The 21,709-nt window shown below is 45.1% G+C and overlaps 1 protein-coding gene across 16 annotated transcripts in view; it reads right to left on the bottom strand.

Annotated features, from left to right (window-relative positions):
• LOC116455698 (SCO-spondin-like) overlaps positions 1–21,446 on the bottom strand; it is a 70,416-nt gene extending 48,970 nt beyond the window's left edge. For all 16 annotated transcript variants that reach the window (XR_004244453.1, XM_032133861.1, XM_032133866.1 and 13 more), the window contains exons 1-2: positions 21,313–21,446; positions 2,966–3,036 (exon numbers count right to left, since the gene is read on the bottom strand). The gene's annotated coding sequence lies outside the window, so the exon portion shown is untranslated. The remainder of the gene's footprint in view (positions 1–2,965; positions 3,037–21,312) is intronic.
• Between the last annotated feature and the right edge of the window lie 263 nt (positions 21,447–21,709).

The following is a 21,709-nucleotide window of genomic DNA, read 5'->3' as shown; positions in this document are numbered from 1 at the left end:
GGTAATGAATGCCCTTCAAGCAGCCACAAGGAAAATTGAAAGTACACTTGTCACCATCTCGCTGATCTCTCTGGCTGCCCAAGATCACCCCCAGGAAAGGGCCCTGCAGGGTCGTCTTCTCCTTCAACACCCAGGTGGAACACTCCCTGTGTGCCAGCTGTTTGCTCTGCAATTTTAGGTTTTTGCTGGACGCTGAAGACCCCGATGAACTCCCACTAAAGCAGGATTCTCCTCTTTAATGTCCAGTATCCCCTCATTTTTCCCTTTCCAAGGTACCTCTTTGATGATGCTGGGCACTATGGGGGGAAAAACCTCTTCCAACTTTCACAGAATCCCAGAACGGTTTGGGTTGGAAGGGAAATTAAAGATCAGTGCCACCCCCTGCCCTGGGCAGGGACTCCTTCCACTATCCCAGGGTGCTCCAAGCCCTGTCCGACCTGGTCTTGGACACTTCCAGAGATGAAGCAGCCACAGCTTCTCTGGGAATTCCATCCCAGCCCCTCACCACGTTCCCAGGGAGGAATTCCTTCCCAATATCCCATCTAAACCTTCTCTCTTGCAGTCTGAAGCCATTGCCCCTTGTCTGCTCACTTCTGGAAGGGAGCTGAGGACAACTTCAGTGACAGCAAAAAGCTGGGAAGGGCAGCCCTGCCACACACACAGAAGGAATTTCACTCCAGGGCTGCCCGACTTCACTTTCTGGAAAAAGACCTTTAGAATTTGGACCAAAACCCGAATCGTACGTTATCCTTGAATTGTCCAAGCCCCCTCATGCAGGTGATGGAGAACATCTCCAGGCAGGAGGGAGGAGAAGCTCTGACCATCACATCATGTCCACAGAGAGGCCTCACACCTCTCTTCCCACCCAGCAAAGCACCGTCTGTTGCACTTTTTTAAAAGCCTTTAATTAAACTCCTCCAGTAGGACTCAGATGTGTCTTTTCTTCCTATTCTACAACTATTCCTGGAAATCTCTGCAATTATCTTATATTACAGGCAAGAATTGCCAATTAAAACCTAATCAACACAGCGTAAAGGCAGGCACCAGGCCAAGTGCTTCTCATTTTCTTCCCATTTTCGACCTTCTTGTCCCTTGTACTTGAGGAAGTTCAGAAAAGATGAAAGATGCAATAAGAAGCAGAAAAGATAAGAAGAAGGGTTTGATTCACTTTGGTTTCCAGTTCCCTAATTAATTAGGGGATACTCAGATTTATGCAGAGATAGCTCGCGGGTCAAATTCCCTCTCAGATTCACGCAGAGAGAATCCTCAGGTCGAATTCCCTCCCGTGGCACGTGCTGGAGCATGGGGAAGGGTCGGCTGTTTAACTGTGGTCTCATTTGAGGGATGAAATGCTGACCTTGTCCTTCCTCTGATCAGCCCCTGGAGCTCTGCGGGGCTGTGACTCGCTGGATGCCACACCCATATCCGGGATAGCACCCCTGAGAATTCCCAATTCCCAACACAAAACCTCTCAAAGCAGGTCCTGATCCGCTGCATCCACGCCCATTTTGAACCTTCCCACTTCCACTGTGTGCTGGAGACAGCAACCAGGAAAATCTGCCCTGATTGCTTCTGCTCAAGCACAGAATCCAAGCACTGTGAGGCAGCAGCGACCTCGCACTCACTCCAGGATTTTGGGATTTGCTTTCACACAGCAGCAGCATCATTCATCCCAAACATCCCCAAACCCCTCCACTTCCCACTGAACTCTCTCTTCCTGGCTATAAAGAAAACCTGCTATGATTTCATCCTCTTCTGTTGGCAAACAAATGGACAGGGATTGAATTATAAATCGATCCACGGGGATGGGAATGTGGCTGCAGCGAGGAAGATAAATAGGAATATCTTCTTCTCCACGCAGGTGTTGGAGGCTGACCAAGAATCAGCATATTCATCCCTCTGGGATACAAACAGCTCAGCTTCCAGCACTGACACACTCATCTCTCCTCTCGATATTGCTCCTGCAGCCCTGCCTGTGCTTGGGAAAGCTCTGACTTTTCCTGAACTGTTTGATCAATCCTAAAGAAACCAGTCAGCCCTGAAATATTTAGAGCCCTTCACCATTTTTCTTGATTTGACCCCCAAAACCTCATTATGTTCAGCTCAGTGGCACCTGCCAGCTGTGGAATCAGCTGCTACAAGGACAGGAATTCCCCAGGGCAGGAAATTTGGGTGTGAATGGACTGAAAGGGACAGGAATGACCTGGAACCTCGAAGGGAGCTACAATCACTCATCCTGAAATTGGTTTCTATTTCCACACAGGCAATTTTCCTCAGCCATCAAACCTGATAAAATATCCCTTTCCTAAATGAAAAATATGCAAATGCCCCAAATTGCACATCTCATTTCACCCACAGCGAGTGTGGAGGTGAAAAGGGGAAGTGAGGAAAGGACACAGAGACAGCTCAAAGCCGAGGGAAAAGCAGGAGCTGGAAATCACATTGGGAATTATTTCGTTACTTATTTGTATAGACAGAAATTTCAGTAGCACCAACAGCTCTCAGAGGTTACAAAACAAAAGGAAAAATCTGTGATTTTGAATCCAAAACTTCCTGTACAGCACCAGGAAGGACATTTCAACTCCAAGCCACAACTTTGATAAAATGGCAGAGATGGCAGGGATGGGTGAGGGTGGAGCCTCCTCTCACATGCTTCCCTCTCCCTTTTCCTCCTTTTAAAATTATTTTTATTACACAGACAGAGTTCTGTGGATTAATACATTAAAATTCCCCTTTTAAAGCTGCAAAGTCAGGGCTGCATCCTTCCTGCAGGCACTTGTATAAATACACCCCCCCCCCCCCCCCCCATATAAAAATAACTGCACACATTCCTTCCAATGCCACTCATAAAGCACATCCATAATCCACTGGGGGGTTTTGGGCAGCTCCAGTGCTTCCCACGGGTGCATCCCAATGACCTGGAGAGAAAAAAAAAGACCAAATATCACAAAATAACACCACTTACCAATACAAAACCCTCCAGATTTACTGGGAGGTGCTGCAGTGATACAGAGGCCACTTTCCTGTTGGGCAGTCCTAGAGCAAGATGGGAAAAGAGAACAAAAAATAACAGATTTAATATGAAAATTTAAAAAAGGAAGATCAGGGATAATTTGGGTTGGAAAGGACCTAAAAGATCACTTGGTTTCAAGCCCTTGCCTCGGGGGTGGCATGACCAGGATGCCAACACACACCCAAGCTGTAACTGGAAGTTTTTCTCCTTCTGGAATAAAGGGCAGCCGTGTAAAATCACAGCACAGCTTTGTTATTCATGCTGAGCTCCATCCCTACTGAGCTTACACAGTTAAATACCGAATTTACAAAGGCAATAAACAGTGTAGAGGAAAAATTAAATGGTGTAACACAGAAAATCAGACAAATCAGAGCTTCAGGAAGATTTGGATGAAGTGCAGTTCTCCCAGACATCTCCAGCAGCACATGGAAAGCTGACAGAATTGGGGAGTGAAAGGCAAAAAAACAAGGGGGAATTGTAGAGAAACCAACAGCAAAACATTCCTAGGTTTCCACAGGGCTAAGATTTGACAACACTGCTATGACCTAAATCAGCTGTATTCACATGAAACTCAGCTTTGACAGACAGCGGTGGAACACACGACAAATAACAAAAACTTGCTGTACCTACAAACCCTCGGGGCCCTGAAATGCAGGGTGGCAGAGGCAGCACAGACAGACCAAGGCACCCACTCCGAGGTGGGGCTGGGAGGAGCTGTCTGACCCCAGGTGCTCACAGCTCGAGTGACAAATGCTGCTAAAAGCACTCATTAATCCCTCCCAGCCCCACACGATTCCCTCGGTTTGCTTTACGCCTGTTGATGGATCAATTGTGCCCCACTGCAGACCAAACTTCGTTAAACACTTTGTTAAGTGCTGTTCATGGTATCAGAGCATTTATCCCACTTGTCTCTGAGCAGGGTGAGCAGTAAATTCTTCTTTTCTGAGATGGGCAGGACCAGACTGACCCTTCCCAGAACTTTTGATTTTCCTCTGCTAAAGCTGAAACACAGCCCAGGGCTGTCCTGGGATGTTCTCACAGGGCAGGCAACACTCCCAAAATTTCATAAATCCCACTTCAACACAGGATTATTTCTGATGGTGCCTCCTGCACCCAGAGAAGATTCAAGCAACGTTCGTTAAACTGATCACCTAATTATACTGCAATTAATGAAAACTACACTGAGACACTGCTGAAAATCTCGTATTTCTTTGTATTGACCTTCATGGGGAGGGCAGGAAAAGCTCTGTCCCTTTTGAGCTCTGTTGGCCATAACGGTTCACATCCAGCTGTGCCCAGCAGCAATTATAATTCTCAGTGTCTTCCAGCTCCTGAATCTGATTAACATCCCCTGATTTGCTGTCAAAAAGCACATCTGAAATCACCCCCAGCAGCTGATGCTGCCCTCAGCTCCCACTGCTGGAAGGCTCAGGGGGAAGCAGCTTCACAAATGTGGTTTGTGCATCACTGACAAGTAAATAAATAGGCAAAAATGGGATCACCCTGGAAAACTGCTACGTGTTATGTCTGTAAATCCATCTCTTCTGTACAGGACTAGAAACCAGGTACAGGAGAAGATAATCCAGGGAAATGTTGCTACTTCACAGGAATATCCAAGAATGGAATAGGGATGGAGCAGGAACACCAGGGTCAGCATATGTCAGCCAGGGTGTTCTTTCTCCTCCCTACATGTGAGTAGGAGAAGATTCATACCTGGACTTCACACCCTTCAGGAGGGTCTGAAGTCTGTAAATACCGATAGGAACACGCAGCTTTGATGCTGTACCTTTGATTTAACCACAGAATCATTCAGGTTAGAAAAGACCCTCCCAGAGCATCGAGTCCAACCTTTAACAACACAAAAATCCTCACAAGAACCAGAACTGGAGTCCAGGTAACCCAGCCCTTTCCATACACTGATAAATCAGCACACAGTGCAGAAAGGATCACGAGTTCAAAGGCTCCAACCAGCACCAGATCTGCTTTTGAGAGACCTTGCTCTGCATTTTATTGGCAAACCAAACTGCTGCCACAGCAGAACAGCAGAGGTAGCTGCTGACTCCAATAAAATTGCAGTTTAGCTTCAAAGTGCCCCCCGCCACTGCCATTATTTATTTGCCTCTATTCTTAATTAATAAAATCATAGGAGAAGGTGACAAAACAAAGGCATCAGCATAACCACCACAGGTTTAAATATTGCTATGAGTGTGGTGACTGCCCCTTCAAAAAAGCCTCCTCTTGCAGGGCACAGAGAGGTTTAAAGCCTCGTACATCCTCTCAAAACCAGAATCAATTCTGTCAGCCAGCAGCAGCTGAAGTAACTCTTTTTAAGCCGTGCCAAGACCTTGCAGAAGATTTTAGCAGGGAAATTGGTCTGTGGCAAAAGTCTCCAAGGCCAAGCTGGCAGCTTAAGAGCCAGAGTCTAGAAAGAGAAAAAGCCTGAAGTGAGTGCCAGCAATAGAATATGGGATGATTGAAAGGAGTTCTGGACAAGAGGAAGAAAAGGCTTTCAAAACATCAGGCTGGTAATTTATCAAAAGCTGCAAGTGTTCTATTGAGGGACCTCACATCACCCATCAGAGGCACTTAATGATCTCTCCCTCTCTTCAGCCTGAAGTCCCGACTTCAGTGGAATACTCAGATCCAGATTAAAGCACTGAGTGGCTCCGACAGGACAGGAGAGATGAAACCAACGTGTCCATCCAGGAGGAAAAACTTCAGGCCAGCTGGATCCCATCAGGAATTCATTTGAAAGCTGAAAATATTAAATATTCACACAATGTCTAACTACAACTAAAGGGCATTTATTAAAACGGAATTCCTGTCAGGAAACACTGTCTTTAGCTTCTTTTAGCCAACATGATCCCAATTTCAGGGTTTTATGGCCCAGACTCATTTTGCAGCCCTGAACAAAGCTGCTTGGATGTTTATTTATCCCTGGAAGTTTTATAGAGCCAGCATTGTACAAGTAAAGCTTAAATGAGAGGTGCCTTGCATCCACTAGAAATAATAAGAGCAGGGAAAAAAAAGTGTTAAATCCACATTCCTGATTTATTCTCCACAGCGTGCCCAAAAATGATTATTTCTCATTTCCAAGCTTAAACACTTGAACAGCCACTTTATCTCACTTTTAGCTGCTCCAAGAGTGTCAGGAAGCTTTAGCAATTATGAAAAAAGCACTTGAAGACCTGAAGGTTGGCCCAGTCGTGCTGACTCCATTCTTCCAAGCATCTTTCAGATCCCTTTTCCGCTGCAATATCTTCTGTCAGCTGAGTGTCTGGAACTCACCCCTATTTCCAGGGGGAATTTTAGCACAGGCACCAGAGCTGCATCCGGGGAACTGAAGAGATGAAACTTCTTCCCTTGCTGTAGAGAAATCTCTAAAGCTATTGTTAAAATCACCTGTTCCTTGGAACAAAGGCCATTCTCCATTTAATGGGGTTTTTTCTGCTGGTGAGTCACTGTTGCTCAGCAAGCAGCATTAAAAAGTTCATTTAAACTCTGCCTGAAAGTTCATTTAAGTTTTTTCCCCTCAAAGATCCACTTTACAGGCTTAAAAAAAGGAAAGAGATTTAAACAGAGGACACATCTCTGATTGGCAGCACTTCCAATGGAGAAAGTGGCTCTGGAAAATTCTGCCAAGTGAAACATGAAAAAAAGAAAATCTCAGTTTCTAAACGCTGGTGCTTCTCACAGAACATTTCTTACTTCATTTCAAGAGAAGAAAAACCAACATCAGAGGGCAGGGCACAGTGGATTCTCAGAGCTGTTATTTTTATTTACACATTCTCTCCTGTCACCCAATCTATTTCCCACAGGAAAGTCCTTGGGAGTCAGGGCACCAAATGTATTTTACACCTGGGATACTGAGGCACATTTGATGTAAATACATGAAGGAAGAACTTTTTGGGGGGTTCTATCCTGTGCTAACCAAGGTACACCCCAACCCTTCAGGCACCTGCAATGTACTGTGTAATTAGACAAGTTTCCTACTGGTTTGACTGGATTTGGCTTAAACAGAGAAAAACAACCTGGTTTGAGTGGTTTTTGAGTGGTTTCTGCTCCACTGGATGCCCAGTTAGCTTCTGGGAGTGGCAGTGCCTTAGGATGAAACGTTAAAAGCTTTTCCAGACCCTCCTTTTAGTGCCTTGCCTAAGGCCAAAAAGAATTTAAAGCACAGCAGGAACCAGAGCCCCAGAATTCCCAAATTTAAGAGCCTCCTCTTCTACCTGAACTTTACATTTTCTGCAAGCACCCAGTTCAGCTGCTGTTTCGCCACAGAACCTGAGATTCGAGCACAAATTTCCCCGTTAACTCCTCCAGGAAAAGCCATTCCCATCCATTCAGTAAGTTTGGATGGACTGTTGGTTATCCCCATCCAGCAAACCTGGGAATAGCCCCAAAGTCACCACTCCCCGTGGACATTTAATCCACACAGATGATGCATTTCAGATCCTCGTCCATGTGCTCCTTCAGGTCAGTGCAAATTACAAAGAAAACCTTTCAGCCGCAGGTCACAACACTCTGCAGGATAAGGGAGCTTGGTTTTAAACATCTGGACCCTGGATTCCATCCTTATCTGCAAGGGACTGGTAAATCCTCCCATTCACCCCCTCTGGATGCTCTGCCATTATCCCTCCTTTCCCACCCACTCAAGTTGCAGATGTACCCCAAAAACTACTGCAGGAAAAGCTTAATAAATTTATAATCAGTAGTAGTATATTCCAGCTGTCCCGTAGATCTTCACTTGGGTCAGGCCACCCCAAAAGAGGTCTCGTTGGCAGGCCAGATTTGTCCTCACACCTGGAGAGAACCGCCTGCCTTGCTCCTTTCTAAACCCAAGGTTTGGCTTGTGAAGCAGCCCGGGGAGGTTTTTTTAATCCCTGTTTAGCCTAGCATGAAATTGTTTTGCAGGTAGCGATGGATTCTGCGGTGGCTTCTCCCCTTGTTGGGTAATTTGCTGTGCTGGAGAGGCCCGTGCTGAACCAGGGCGTCCCCTTATCAGCAGTGTCACAACAGCTGTGTCCAACGAGCCCTTTGGCATCTCCTGTCACTGCCTCTCTCCTGCTCCCGGGCTCTGAGGCACTGCTTTCACTTCTCCTAAACAGAACAGACAGCTCCTCACACGGAGGGATGGTTGGCAGCTCCCTGATTGTTCAAGACAAAAGGTTTTGCTGCAAAAGGCTTTTTGGTTTCGTTGTTCATCATCTCGGGTTTGCCAGACAGTGCAAAGAAGGAGCTGCTTCTTGCTAGTCTGCATTCTTGCCATTTTAAACTGCGTTTTTCCTTAGAAAAACAGAACCAGGCACCTTTTAGAACAATTCATCTCCTTTACCGGGTGAACTAAATGTGGGGGGTTTTATAAAGTGAAGGATCTGTGTTTAATTTTGTACCTCTCAGTGCTGGGGCATTCTTTAACTCCCAGCTAAGATCAGTTACTTCATTCTACTGCAGCTCCAATCTCTAAGTTTCCCCCACACTTTTCTCTTTGCCTCCACTCCTCATTTATCCTCATTTATCCTCGTTTAGCTCCTTCCTCTTTACAGCACTGCCATTCCTGTCTTCCCCCTTTTCCCCTGAGCCTGTCGTGCCTCTGATCCTTGCTCCTTCCAGCCACCACCTCTGTGCTCTCATTTTCCTACTGAGCTGCCACGACTGGAAAAATTTAAGGGGGTTTTGTCTGATTGGAGAAGGACTTTACAGGAATCCCATCTCCCTCCTAGGAGATCACACAGCTGACTTCCAATTTGTTGATCATAATTTCTGCTGGACAGAGGCAGCAATGAATTTATTTCCTACACTTCAGGGTCACTTGGAGCTGTTCTTACCCATGGAAATTTTCTTTAAATGTTGGCAACTGTATTCTGGGCCAGGAATCCAATTTTACTCATTCTTCATCATGAGTAAGAATAGCAGAATTGAGCACTTAAAGTCCTCTACATTAAGATATTTTTCATCAAAATAACCCCAAAATTTACAGATGTGAATTTTCCCTCACCACATATCCCTTGACCTTAACTTCTCTGGAAATCTGAGCCCTGGAAGACTTACAAGTGTTACAAATCTGCAGACAGCCAAGCTCTTAGAGGAAGAAATGTCAGTCTCTAATAGCTGAACCCACTTCAAATCATCCAGCTTGCCTGGAAAGACTGTTCGACCAATTTCCAAGAATACCAATCACATGTTAGATTCTCTTACTGGAAATTCAAGGAGGAAAAAAGTTTGCTTGGTGAAATGTCACTGAGTGAGAAGCATTTGGTAGAGAGAAAAAGCACTGGAACTTGTTTTCTCTTGATGTTTAGCCATTTTGTTTACATCTGGAAAAATGAATGTCAGTTCCACTTCAAAATCAAAGCGTTTTGTATTTATGGTTCTTGTACTCTGTTTTCCTTTAGAGCCACAAGGATATTCACAAAGAATTTTCTGTGAAAACAATGGTTTTCACTTCCATTGTTCTCCCTTCCCCATTGCAGCAGAAAAGAGAGACAATTTCAAAGCCAGCTCTAAACAGAATCCATATTCAGAGCATTTATTGCTTTACTTATTGTTTGCATATGAAATTTGGGACAGCAGCCCTCTTAGGGGACAGCTGCACTCACCAGCTGAGCAGCTGCCTGGGGGAGAAGGCCCAGGGGTTCTCTCCTCAGCTCATTCCACAGAAACTCCCACCCAACACTCCTGAAATCAGGTCTGGGACTGATCCTGCTTCTCCCTGGGATGCAGTGGATGTGTCCATCCCGCACAATCAGGGATCCAAACTCAAATTTAACGGGAAGGATGAGATTGTGCAGATAAAATCCAAGGCTCAGCTGGGCTGGATCACACAGAGGAGCTTCTTTAGCAGCAGCTGGAGATTTTTGCAGCATGTTTTTTGTGGTTCTGCAGGGCCAGCAAAGATTTGCCTCCTCACCCCTTGGCTTGAGGTTCCATCCTCATTTAAGAGAGCAAAGCTTGCCCACACTCAGTGAAGCGGGTCAGGCACCACCTGTCTCCGAGTCTTCCCATTGCTCAAACCCTCTGTCGCGGGTTCGGTTTAAACCGGGCGGAAACACCAATTTAGTGTAGTGGTTTGGTCCAAAATACTCATTACTGTTTATCTGCTGTGAGATAAGAATTAGGAGAAATGCAAAACAGGCACCAAACTTGAAAGAATATAAAGAAGTTTATTAACAGACCTAAAAGAAGAAAAAAAAATTATACCACCTTCAGAACTCTCCTCCTCCCCCCACCTTCCTCCCTTCTCCCACTGACAATGTTCAAAGACAACCCTTAAGATGTTCAGTCTGTTTACCACTTCCATAATAGCCTTGTTCAGTCCCTAGAGATGAACCAGATGAGGACTTTTGCTCCAAATGGGAAAGGAGAAAACCTCAGTCCCTAGAGATGCTCCCAGAGATAGTCCTAACGATGAAGATGATGAAGACCCTTTGCTCCCAGGGAAGGAGAAGGGCCTGTGTTTTTGTTTCTGAACGGCTCAACCTTAAAATTGTACCCCAAAAAACTTCAAGAGTGGACCCTCGAAAGCAGTTGCGGGAAAAGCTGCAAGTCGGGGGAAGGGACTCACATGCAGGCAGAGAGACTCCTCTTCCTAAATGGACTGAACAATATTTGGAAGTGGGCGGCTGGCTCGTTGTGATACTGTTTTCATAGCACGAGCAAGAAGAGACTTCTCTTCCTAAATGGACTGAACAAGGTTATTATGGCAGTGGTAAACAGACTGAACATCTTAAGGGTTGTCTTTTTACATTGTCAGTGGGAGAAGGGAGGAAGGTGGGTAGAGGAGGAGAGTTCTGAAGGTGGTATAATTTTTTTTTCTTCTTTTAGGTCTGTTAATAAACTTCTTTATATTCTTTCAAGTTTGGTGCCTGTTTTGCATTTCTCCTAATTCTTATCTCACAGCAGATAAACAGTAATGAGTATTTTGGACCAAACCACTACACCCTCACAAATAATTCAGCAGAGATTTCACACCACGAGACCAGAGCCAAAGCGCTTTGCACCACCAGCAGCTGCTGTGGCTTTTGTTGTGGAAACCAGTTTGGCTTGGAACCCAACTTTCCCCCGTGTGACCCTTGGATGACAGCTGGCACTTCCCAGCCCCAGCAGCCCCCGAGGGGCACTGCCAGCTGTACCCCTGTGACAAGGCAAACACACAGGGCTGCCACCAGCAGCATCAGGTCACTGCATCAGCAGTTGACACTTGGAAGAAAAGATGCCAAAAAAGTGAAAGCAGCTTAAAATAAAGAGAAAAATCAGGTGATTTTGCAGGTGATTTGCAGGCACAGGTTATTTTCCCAAAAGCTGCATTAGCTACATCATTATCAATGCCTCAGACACCTGTAAAAGCTGAAGTGGGTGAAATGTTGGAGGAGTGATGCTTGAACAAGTGGGAAGTGTTTTCCCAGTGCCAGTTTGCAGAGCTGTCCTGCTGCTTGGCTGAGCTGCCATGGCAATCCCAGTGCTGGTTTTCATATTCTGCTTCCCTTTTGACATTGCAATCGTGGCAAGGTCAGGGATGGAGACCCTTCAGGAAATTGAACTGCAGCTAATTGTCAGCTCAGAGAGACAAAGGCAGAAAAACACCGGTTTGAGAGCTGGATCTGGGAAATCTTGGCAGGGAAAGGACCCTGAGAGAACAAGTTGTATTCATGAGGAGTACAAGAGAATCATTTTCAAAGCAGGGGGTTTCATTTTCTTCTTCATTCTGGGCTTTCATTTCCTCCTTCAATCTCTACTTTTGAGCACCAAGATGTGCCACCGGCTCCAAAGCCATTTCAGCACCAAATAACCTCAGAACAGGAAAATTACAGCTCCAGCTCCCACCAAACTGGGAGCAATACAAGCTCAGACGAAAGGTGCTTTATTTTTGGGATGGCACAGCAGGTGTGGAAACCCATCTGGCTTTAAGACAATCAGAACCATTATTAATCACCGAAAGAACACAGTGGTTGGGGAAAGAACAGCAGCAAGGGGCCTAAAGGGAATTCAAGTCTCCTTTTGGGAAGTGCTCTGCATTTTAGCTGATACAGAATGAAACACACGAGGTCATTGTACAGCAGTGAAACTTAGGGAAATTGAACCTTGCAGGCCTTCTCTAGGGGAGAATTAAAGGTATTGATGAATCCTCACCCTCCCTGGGTATGAAGGCACAAGAAAAATCCCAGCAGATCAACTCAAAGTGCTCCACTGTGTTGGACTTCAACAATTCAACACTTGCACAGTTCCACTTCAGCGCTGAGCTCACTCCAAGGATAATCCTGGAGGCTGAGGGAAAAAGAATGAGAATATCCCTAAAATTAGATTCCCTCCTGCAGATCCAGGGCAGAGGAACTTGTCCCTGGGCTCAATAATCTGATTCACAGGACAGGAAGAGGGGACAACATCAGGCCAAGCTGGCTGGGGAGGGGGAACACTTCTTCAGAATTATTCAATCAAAATTTCCCTCTCAGTCCCTGAAACTTCTCCATGTGGCAGCCAGGAGCCCAAACCCTCCCGATGGGATTTCAGCACCATTATTTCAGAATAAATCCTTGCTTAGGATGGCTCTAGACCAGACTCCAGACAAGAATTTCCAGACCCCTCAGAAGCCAAGGGAAACAGTAAATACCTGTCCTGAAGAAGGCTCTTGCTTCTCACCACTGCTGGGAAAACCCCAGCAAAGTCATCTTGTGATGAATGAATGGTTTTGTACAGCAACACAGAAAACAGAAGTGAGAAAATACAGGCACCCAGAGCAAGGTTTGAATTTAAACAGCTTCCAAACCCAGCTACAAACGAACCAGTAACCAGCCAAGAGAGACTAAAGGAGGCAGAACACAACACAATCCCTCAGACAAACCATTGCAATAATCAATCCCCTCAGCAGCAAAGGCCTGAGCTAAGCACTCTGCTTTGCTAGCATTTATTCCTCAGATATTGTGTCAGCAAAGGAAAAGCAAGCTGGGGTCTGTTACTTATCTACAAATACTTGCTCTGTGCAAATGCACATTTGTAAGTTGTTGGGGCTTTTTTCCAAATAAACACCGTGGTAGAGGCAGCTGCAGAACAACAACAACAAAAGAACAGTGAAATAATCGATCTCACAGAAGAAATGGTTTCCCAGATGGAAGAGAAACAAAACCTCTATTACATCTCCTGCCCCTGATGCCTTTCCGTGGTCTTAAAATCAAGAGTCAAACATGATTAGAAGGGAAAAAGGGATTTTACCTTGGGATTTATTTTAAGGATCCTTAGGTGCACATGTCCAGGTCAAATGCACTGAAATGCACCCCACAAAATGCACCCCCAAAAGATCTGATATATCATTATGGATGTTACTAATTAGCACATCTATCAAAAATTCCCCAATGAGAGGCTCGAGTGAGCCCCCCTCCCCAAGGAACCTTCCCTGGATGGTTCTGTCTTGGTTTACAGAATGTGTTCTGGAGAGGACCTTGGGCTCTGGGGCACACTGATCCCCAGCTATGAAGCTTCTAAAATGTTTGGTCTCTCAGCTTAACAAACAAGTCCAAGAATGTAGGCAAAAAGCACTGGGAATACAGAAGTTGTAAAAAAAAAGGTGTAACGGGTATAAAAGAAAAGGCAAAAAATCTTCATGGCATCACCCCTGCCAAGCCTTTCCAAGCATTGACAAATGAAGAGTTGTTTTGGAATTAGGAATTCCTGCTTAACTGCCCCCCGTTAGAACAACTTCCCACTCTCACTCCTGAGCTCTTGACCACAAGCAGATTTTCTCAGTATTTTCTGCCAGCAGTGTGTACTGCCTCAGCTGCCTGATTTTCCAAGGGTGTGTGAAGTATTCCTGAAAATTCCACATTCTTGGATGTGAACACAGGAACACGGTGCTATTTAGGGGAGCCATGGATTTATTTACACAGGGACAAAGCACACACACACACACCCCCCACTCACCAGGGCTTACACAGTGCCTGGAAAATCTCTAAAATCGTGTTTCTTACACGAGCTTTGCATTCTCTTTTCCACAGCACAGAATTCTGACTGCAACCAAAGTTAAAAACCACCAGGCAGCTTCTCTCTCCTTCCTCCTTGTCCAGCATTCCCTCTGAAATATTAATCCAACTGAAAGCAATAAAAAATCAGAGTAAATCAGCACCTAAAGCAAGTGAATCAGACGAGCATCAATCAGCGTGTTTTCAGCACAGGTTTCTGTGTTTGCTGCAAGGGCAGCAGGGACCGAGCCTTGCCAGGGAAATGGCTCATCCAAAGATGTCACCTCAGCTGGGGACGAAGGACAAGCAGCCCTTCTTCCCTCTGTGCTGCAGGTGAACGCTACAGCCACCTGCAAGGTCAATAAAGCAGCAGAAAGACTCATCAGGGGAACTTTCATCGCTGGCAAGTACTTGGTTGTTCTGTGCCTGCTGAGCTGCTTCCCACAGCGATGGACTCTTCTTGATGACTTTTTTTTTTTGGTGAGAGTCAACAATTCAGAGTTTCTGAGGCATTAAACCCACATTTTTACCCTGGTGTGGGGTTTCTATCTGCCACATTTTTATTTTATGTGTGTTTCACCCCCCCCCCCCACTCAAAAATCAAGCAAAATCTACCTGGGACTGTATTACTGTATCCTGCAGCCGTAGGAAGGAGAGGAGAGAGATCCAGCAGGCAGGAACTGTGCAGCAAGATTGATTTATTTAATTATATTACAAACTCTTTTATAGATTTTTTTCTTCATAGTCTAATTGGACAAAGGCCACCCCTTGGGGTGATCGGCTAAAATCCTAAAACATCCACTGTCAAAATATTTTCCTACTGTACCAGAAACAAAGCTCGGCAAGGTCACAGGTGTTCATAGCTTATAGAACTCTGCTGATATCTTCCGTGAGGGAGAAAAATATCTCATGGGCTTAGAAAGAAGCAGGAAAATTTCTTGCTAACAGCATTTTTGTATCCACAGGACTGAGCTTTTTTTCCCCTCCTCTTTTTTTAAAGGATTATGAAGCAATTCCGGCTACCACTGAGCATTTCAATGCAGTGTGAAATCGTGGCACCTCTCCCTGCTTCTGCAGCCCATCTTTCCCCCTCATCCTTTTCAGGAGCAATGACAAAGCCCTGCTAATGGCTCTGCTTTCGTTGCAACCTTCAATTTAACAACCACCACCAAAAAACGTTCGCAAGAAGAGCTTAATGCTTTAATTGGTGCTCATTTTAAAGAGTTCATTAGACAGGCAGCACTTTGGGTCTGATTTTCCAGCCTATCCGACCTGCCACGGGCTGGGATCAAGCAGGGATATTAATTAACAAGCCCTGGGTCATCTCTGTCTCTGCAGACACATGAAGGTGCTGCTGCTGGGTCACAGGGGAGCAGAGGCAGCGTGTGGAGCACTTAAAATGCTTTTTGTCCCCTTCTTTCACCCCTGCCAAGGATGGATTACACAGGCCAACACCTGCAGCAAAGGGACTGGGAGAACAGCTTGGGGAAAAGGCTCTGAGAACAGAAGGATTTTTGCTTTCTGTTGCACAGGGGCATTCCAGCGCCATGGAGACTGCAGCAGGAAGGGAGCACTCGAGAGTTATCTGCTTTATGTTGCATCTCTCCACTGCAGAGCTCAAGTCAGGAGCAGTTCTACACAAATCTGTGAGTGTCCCCAGGGGAAAAATGGGGTGGCGCAGAGTCTGGAGTCGAGCACACGATCACCCTCAGTGGGGAGTGAATTAGTGCTCAGGTTTTTGGAGATCTGAGCCTCACCCCCAGGTCCAACATCCGCTCACGGCAAGAATTCAGGATGAAGTCAGGCTGACATCTCTGCCTCAGCCTCACACCAGTGGATTTTGGTCCCTTCTGGAGGTGTGCCACAGTCTGAACTCCAACCTCTGACCTTCTATGATGCCACTTTTTTCAGAGCAGCTTTACCTGAAATGTGAGTCCCTGGCAGAAACCCCACAGCAGGCTACAAATCCAGAAAAATTAAAGGAAATGCAACTATTTTGAAGCCTCGAGTCTCCCATCTCTCAGTCATATTTCCCTGAGGTGTTTTTGTGCTTCTTTGGATGATGTTTCAATTTTTAGTAGGAAAAAGACAAAAGCTTTGTATTAAAAGACTTTGTATTAAAAACTACCTTCAGACCCAGCACAAACCAGAGGCCAGATCTCAAACGAGCTGGGCTCTGAAGGGATCAGCAGACATTCAACATCTCCACTAAGTTCAAGAGTAAAAAAGGCTATTAGGCAAATAAAGCACGCAGGAAACAGCACTTTTGGAGCTGAGACAGAAAGGTTCAGCCTTGCCATAACCACTCAGTGTCAAAGGAGTCACGGGAGAAGCCAATTATCCCCAAAATGGTAGCAGGGGATCTCATCACTTAGAAAAACATGTAAGGAAACAATTTCCTCCGATGTAAACAGATTTTCTTGGGGAAAACCAAAGGAACTGTTAAGAGTTGCAGCTGTACAGTTCTGACTGTGCAGCAGAGAAGTATCAGGTGCTCAGGCACAATCTTGAAATTGTTAATTACCCAGTTCTTTGAGCTGTAGAAAATTATCCCTGTTGAAAAAAAAAAAAAACAACCAAACCAAAAACCATTCAACTACTTTTCCTGCCACTGGGCAAAAATTAGGGCATGTGAAGAGAGAGCACCTGAGCTTCCAACGTTCAGTTCACAAAGCCATAGTAAAATTAACATTTTACCTCTTATATTTCAACTCCAGAAGCTTTTGTTCTGAAGGAATATCCACTCCTCCACCCCCTCAGGAAGGCTCCAGGTCCGTGGCCTTAAAGGAAAATTAAGAGGTGCCTTCTCCAAGGTGTTGGCAGCACTATCAGAGCTCAACTCCTGCTGCATCACCTTCTCATTGTGTCTAATGGCCGGAATTGAGACCAAAATGAAGATTCCACAGGGCCATCTTTGCAGCTACGTTTTATAGCTCATTCTGAAGCCACGGGGGAAAGCTTGGGGATTTTTTTAAGGGCATTCCAACTTCTTTCCATTGGCACTGCCTGGTGTTTGCTTTCAGGAGGAGTCATTGTCCAGCAAGGTGCTCAGTTAGAAACTTCACCCTTTTTAACCTGAACTTTGAATGCCACCCCAAAGCTGTCTGGCTTCCCTGAGCAGATGAAGAAATAAGCACAATATCCTCTCTGAGCTATTAACAGCAAAGCAGAACCAAACCAGGGTTGTGACACAGCTTTTAAATGCGAAGGAAGAGGCGAGATTTAGCCAATAACCTGCTGAGTTATTTCCCTTCTTTCTCGTTACAGTGGGAGAAAATGAGGGGCTGTGTCCAAGGGAAGTGTGACAGCAGTGGGAAAGGACAGAAGGGGGGGAGCAGGTTCACATCTGAGTGATGCTGAGCAGAGGGTCCCTCCTGGATTCTCTCCCATCTCCATCCCCACCCTCCCTGGTGTCACTGCCCTCAATACCTCAACACCCTCATTTTTCAAGCTCATAATGGAAAGTGCGACAGCAGAAATTTCATCACACTTACGATGACATATCCCCACATTAATTTCCTGTCTAATCAATTATAATACTTCTCACAAAAGCAATTCTTTTTCCCAGGGAAATGCATAAAGCCAGAAAGATGTCCCTAAACAGTTTGAGCCATACATTTGGCAAGTTCAGTTCTTCAGTAACTGCTTGGGAAGAATGAAAGCGATGCTTCAATCTTAACTGGAAAAGGAGAACAAAATGCATATTGTGTGGAGATTTAATAGCAGTTGTGAGGCACCACAGACATCAGGCATTTGCAGGGTGATGTTCAAGCAGAAAACAGCTCCTTATTTCAGGGCAAATACACGTTCAGACCAGTCCTGAAAATCTCCACTCTAAGCACAAAAGATCCCTCCTGTTGAATTTTCAGAGCTAAGACTAAACCCTCACCTAACTACATCACTCATGAGTTAAGGTAGTGCCAATTTCAGGCTTTTACCAGCTGGAAATAATTCTGAGCACGGGAGTGGTGTTATTGGACACCCCACAGAGTGCATCTGCAGAACGTTGTTTGGAAATGATAAATTGGGACGTGCTGCCTCATGAATAATGCGGCTTCATCACAAAACGATGGCTCAGAAATAAATCCAAGTCCTTGGGCATTTCAGCAAACATTTTTGTGCCTTAAAGAGGGAGAAAGGGAAGAGATATATGAAGAGGAGGTGCAGAAACAGTTCCTAAGCTGCCACTGGTGGCTTTTCAGCCAACTCCTCAGTCGGGCCGATGAAGGTCCCGAACAACTTCACTGCAGTAACAACTGCCAGCAATTTTATGGCTCATTTTGGAGCCATTCAGCTAAACTCTCAATCTTGGGAGTTTTAGCAGCTATTAAACTGTGTTCTCACATATTTCCAGGGTACCCAATGACATCAGGCAAGACAACAGCTGCATATATGAAGGTTATAGGACATAGCTTGTGTTTAAGGCATCCTATATCTGAATGCTACCAGAGGAGAGGAAGCTGTGAATGTTACACAGAACAGCTCTGAGCTGCTTTACCAGGATCAGTTAAAACATATTCCAGACTTTTATTTAGTGTGATTTCGAAGCAGAAATCCTCTGTAAAATGTACACTTCACATGATCTCAAACAGGGAGATGCTTTGGTAAATGTTTTGGAAGCTTTGGTAAATGTTTTTTTATTCAGAGAATTTTGTCCAAGTGCTTTAGGTACCTGCAACACTTCTGAAATTTCAGCACAAAGAACATTCAGAGCACGTCCTGAAGCCATTTGCAGAAGCCAGCCAGAAGGCGAATTACCTGCTTTCTTCTGAGCTAAAATTCCTCAAGAAAACCCCGGGGCTGTAGGAGGTAAAACACAATGGCTGTGCAATTAGAGAGGTTTCTAATCAAAAGTTCCTTGCTGTGGTTATTCCAGGCTTTGATCATTCCCTTTTCTGCATTCACAGGAAACAGGATCCATTTAAAGTATCACACCCATCATGTTCATTACCAACCGCCAGGAAAAGCTGCAATCCTCTGAGGGATGCCTGCAAAGCTTCCTCCCGTTTCCCTCTTCGTTTCATTTTTATTTATGATACTTAATATTCAGCCCAGATGATAATTTCAGGAACTCTCCCCCAATTAATAACATGGAGATTTATGCAGTTCTCTAGTTTGCATACTTAATTTCCCCCCAGTTTGTCTGCTTTACTATAATTCCTCTGATGTTTACTTTGTCTTGATAATGTTGCAAGGTTAAAAAGGAACTATCACTTGAACATTCATTATTAATTCCTCCTAAGTATCTCCAATTAATTTCCTGAATAGATTGGTACTTTATGACATTTGTTATTGATTGTTTGGAAGCAAACTTCCAATTACCAACGGAGTTTTACCAGCATTCAAAACTTGGAATATTCTTCTGCTAAGCACAGCAGGCTTAAAGAGGCAACACCTCTTTTAGAGTCACAGCTGTAGCACAAATGATGAAACAGCCCCAAAATCCTCTGTTTTTTCAGCTGTATTTCAATTGACAGGCACAAATATAAATAAAGATAAATTCTTTTTGGCAAAGACAAACAAATTCTACAGTTGTAGCTTCATCAGCATTGTGGGATCCAAATTACAGCAACTCTGTGGCACAAACTCACCACAACAAAAAAAATATCAGGTAAACAAGAGACAGACACAAAACCTAGAGAACCAAAGTGATTTCTCATCCAACAGCCAAAGTCAAGGGAGAAAGAGACCAAAAATACTGCCCAAGAATTGAAGATTCTTAATTTCAGCACCAGTTTCTTCCTTCTCTTCCTCACAAGAGCAATTCCTGAATGCTGGCAGACAAACCGAAGGCCACTGTAGATTATCTGTGGTTTTTTCATCTCCCCCCCTATTTGAATGCTTTGTAAGGAATTTAGCTCAGAGCTCCAAAAGCAGCAAAAATCGAAATCAAGGATAGAAACAGGCCCAGCTCCCTCTGCTCTGTTCCCATCCAAGGCAAGAACAGCTCAGGTCAGGCGTTTTTTAAAGTCCCACAGAAGAATCATCCCGAAGTAACTTCCATCTCCCCATGGCCATTAAATCCTGCCCTTCAAATGAGGTTTAAGCATCTCTGTCCGCTCCATTTTTCTCACGGACACTGTGGATATGGGAAATAAGGATCTCAGAGCCCTTCAGAGCTCTTAATCAAGGCAACCCAAAACCTCTTTGTAGAAATACCATTATTGGGCTTGTGTCTCTCTCCTCTGCTTCATCAATACATCCTCGTTAGAAAACAAGGAGTACAGTGAAATAAAGTTGTTGTTCTCATCCAGCTGCCTGTGTCAGTCAAGAGCTAAAAGCTTCAAGGTTCTCCTCAGCCTCCTTTGCTTTCCTGCCCCTGCTGCTGCACAAAGCACATCAGGCAACATTTGGCTTCTGCAATCATCATTTTACCCAGGGAGCTCCGTGATTGGCACCGCCAGGAAAGAAAGGAAATGCAAATGGGAAAGGAGATGCAAGTGTGGGAACCTGCTCAATCTAACTGAAAAATAACTCATTTAGCAAAAATCGTTGGGAGAAATAAACGCTGTCAGAGCCAGGAGTCAAACAGTAAATAAGCCTTAGCCAATTTCAACGTGGAGCTGCTTAGAACCATTCCTCACTGTAATGTGCAGTTTAAGCACTTAGGAAAATTGCCAGGAGGTGTCAAAACAGCCAAAAGAAGTCTGAAAATAAAATTGCACATAAATAAATCCCCCTCAGCCCTGCCAGACATCTCGGGTTCACGAACTTCCACAAAGCTCTGCTACATTGAGGGGAGAGCTGTTTTCCAGCCATATGTGGTCAGAGGATGATCATTTCTCCTTTTCCATGCATAAACTGCCTTCTTCTGTACCCCTTAACCCAAAATTCCAGCCTCAGTTTTGTGATATTTGGCATCTTGGTACCTTTGCACTTAATTATCCTTCAAAACATCAGAAAGGATAAAGACAGGCGTGTTCTGCGGTTTATTACTGTTATTTGTCTAGATAGAAACACACATAGCCTCAAATATTCTTATTTCTCATCACTTCATCGGAAAAGCTGGGGCTAAACACTGCAGAGATAATCAAAACTCCACAGGGAAAGTCCCAGCCAGAGAACTGAACTTCAGAGTTACTAAATCAGAAGAAGTCTGTTGGTTTCCCGCTCCTCCTTCCCAATTATTCCCTTCTTTCCCCCTCCTTACTCCCCGGAGCAGGTGCACACACCCACCCTGCTCATTTCCCTTCAATAGCCAGCACTAATTAGTATTTCAAAACCAACCTTCCCTCCAAACCCCTGTTTCCATTGCAGATGGAGTTTAAAGGCGGCAGTACCAACACTGCACATCAGAGCTGCCTTTTTCATGCCCCAGCACTGCCCGAGATCTCCTGAGCTCAGCCTTACCCTGGATCAGTGCCTTCAGTGGGGGACTTGGAAAGCTCCCGTTGCTGCAGAAAGATCTACTGGCCAGAGAGGACAATAATCTGCATTTCAGCAGAGCCTCAGGAGAGGCAGCCCCGTCACCTGCCCTGCTTTCTGCTCTGGAGGTGGCAGCTCTTGCACTCAGCACAAACACTTTTTCTCCTGGCTGTAACCCGACACTGACACAAAACCCACTTTCACAACTGTCACCACACCAGATCTGCCCATAAATATATACCAGACATAGCTAAAAATTCGTGTTCCCTGCAAGTCTGAGTGCACCTGCTGTGGAGGTGTGCACAGGACACACTTTGTCCCCAGACACAGCATCATCCTCCAGCACAACACAGCAGCAGCCACCTGAGAGGCCAAAGAGCAT

The sequence above is a fragment of the Corvus moneduloides genome, chromosome 25 (genome assembly GCF_009650955.1).
Source record: "Corvus moneduloides isolate bCorMon1 chromosome 25, bCorMon1.pri, whole genome shotgun sequence".
In the NCBI taxonomy this organism is placed as follows: domain Eukaryota; kingdom Metazoa; phylum Chordata; class Aves; order Passeriformes; family Corvidae; genus Corvus; species Corvus moneduloides.
The sequence above is the reverse complement of the archived record's forward strand: the minus strand, read 5'-3'. Positions and strand labels throughout refer to the sequence as shown.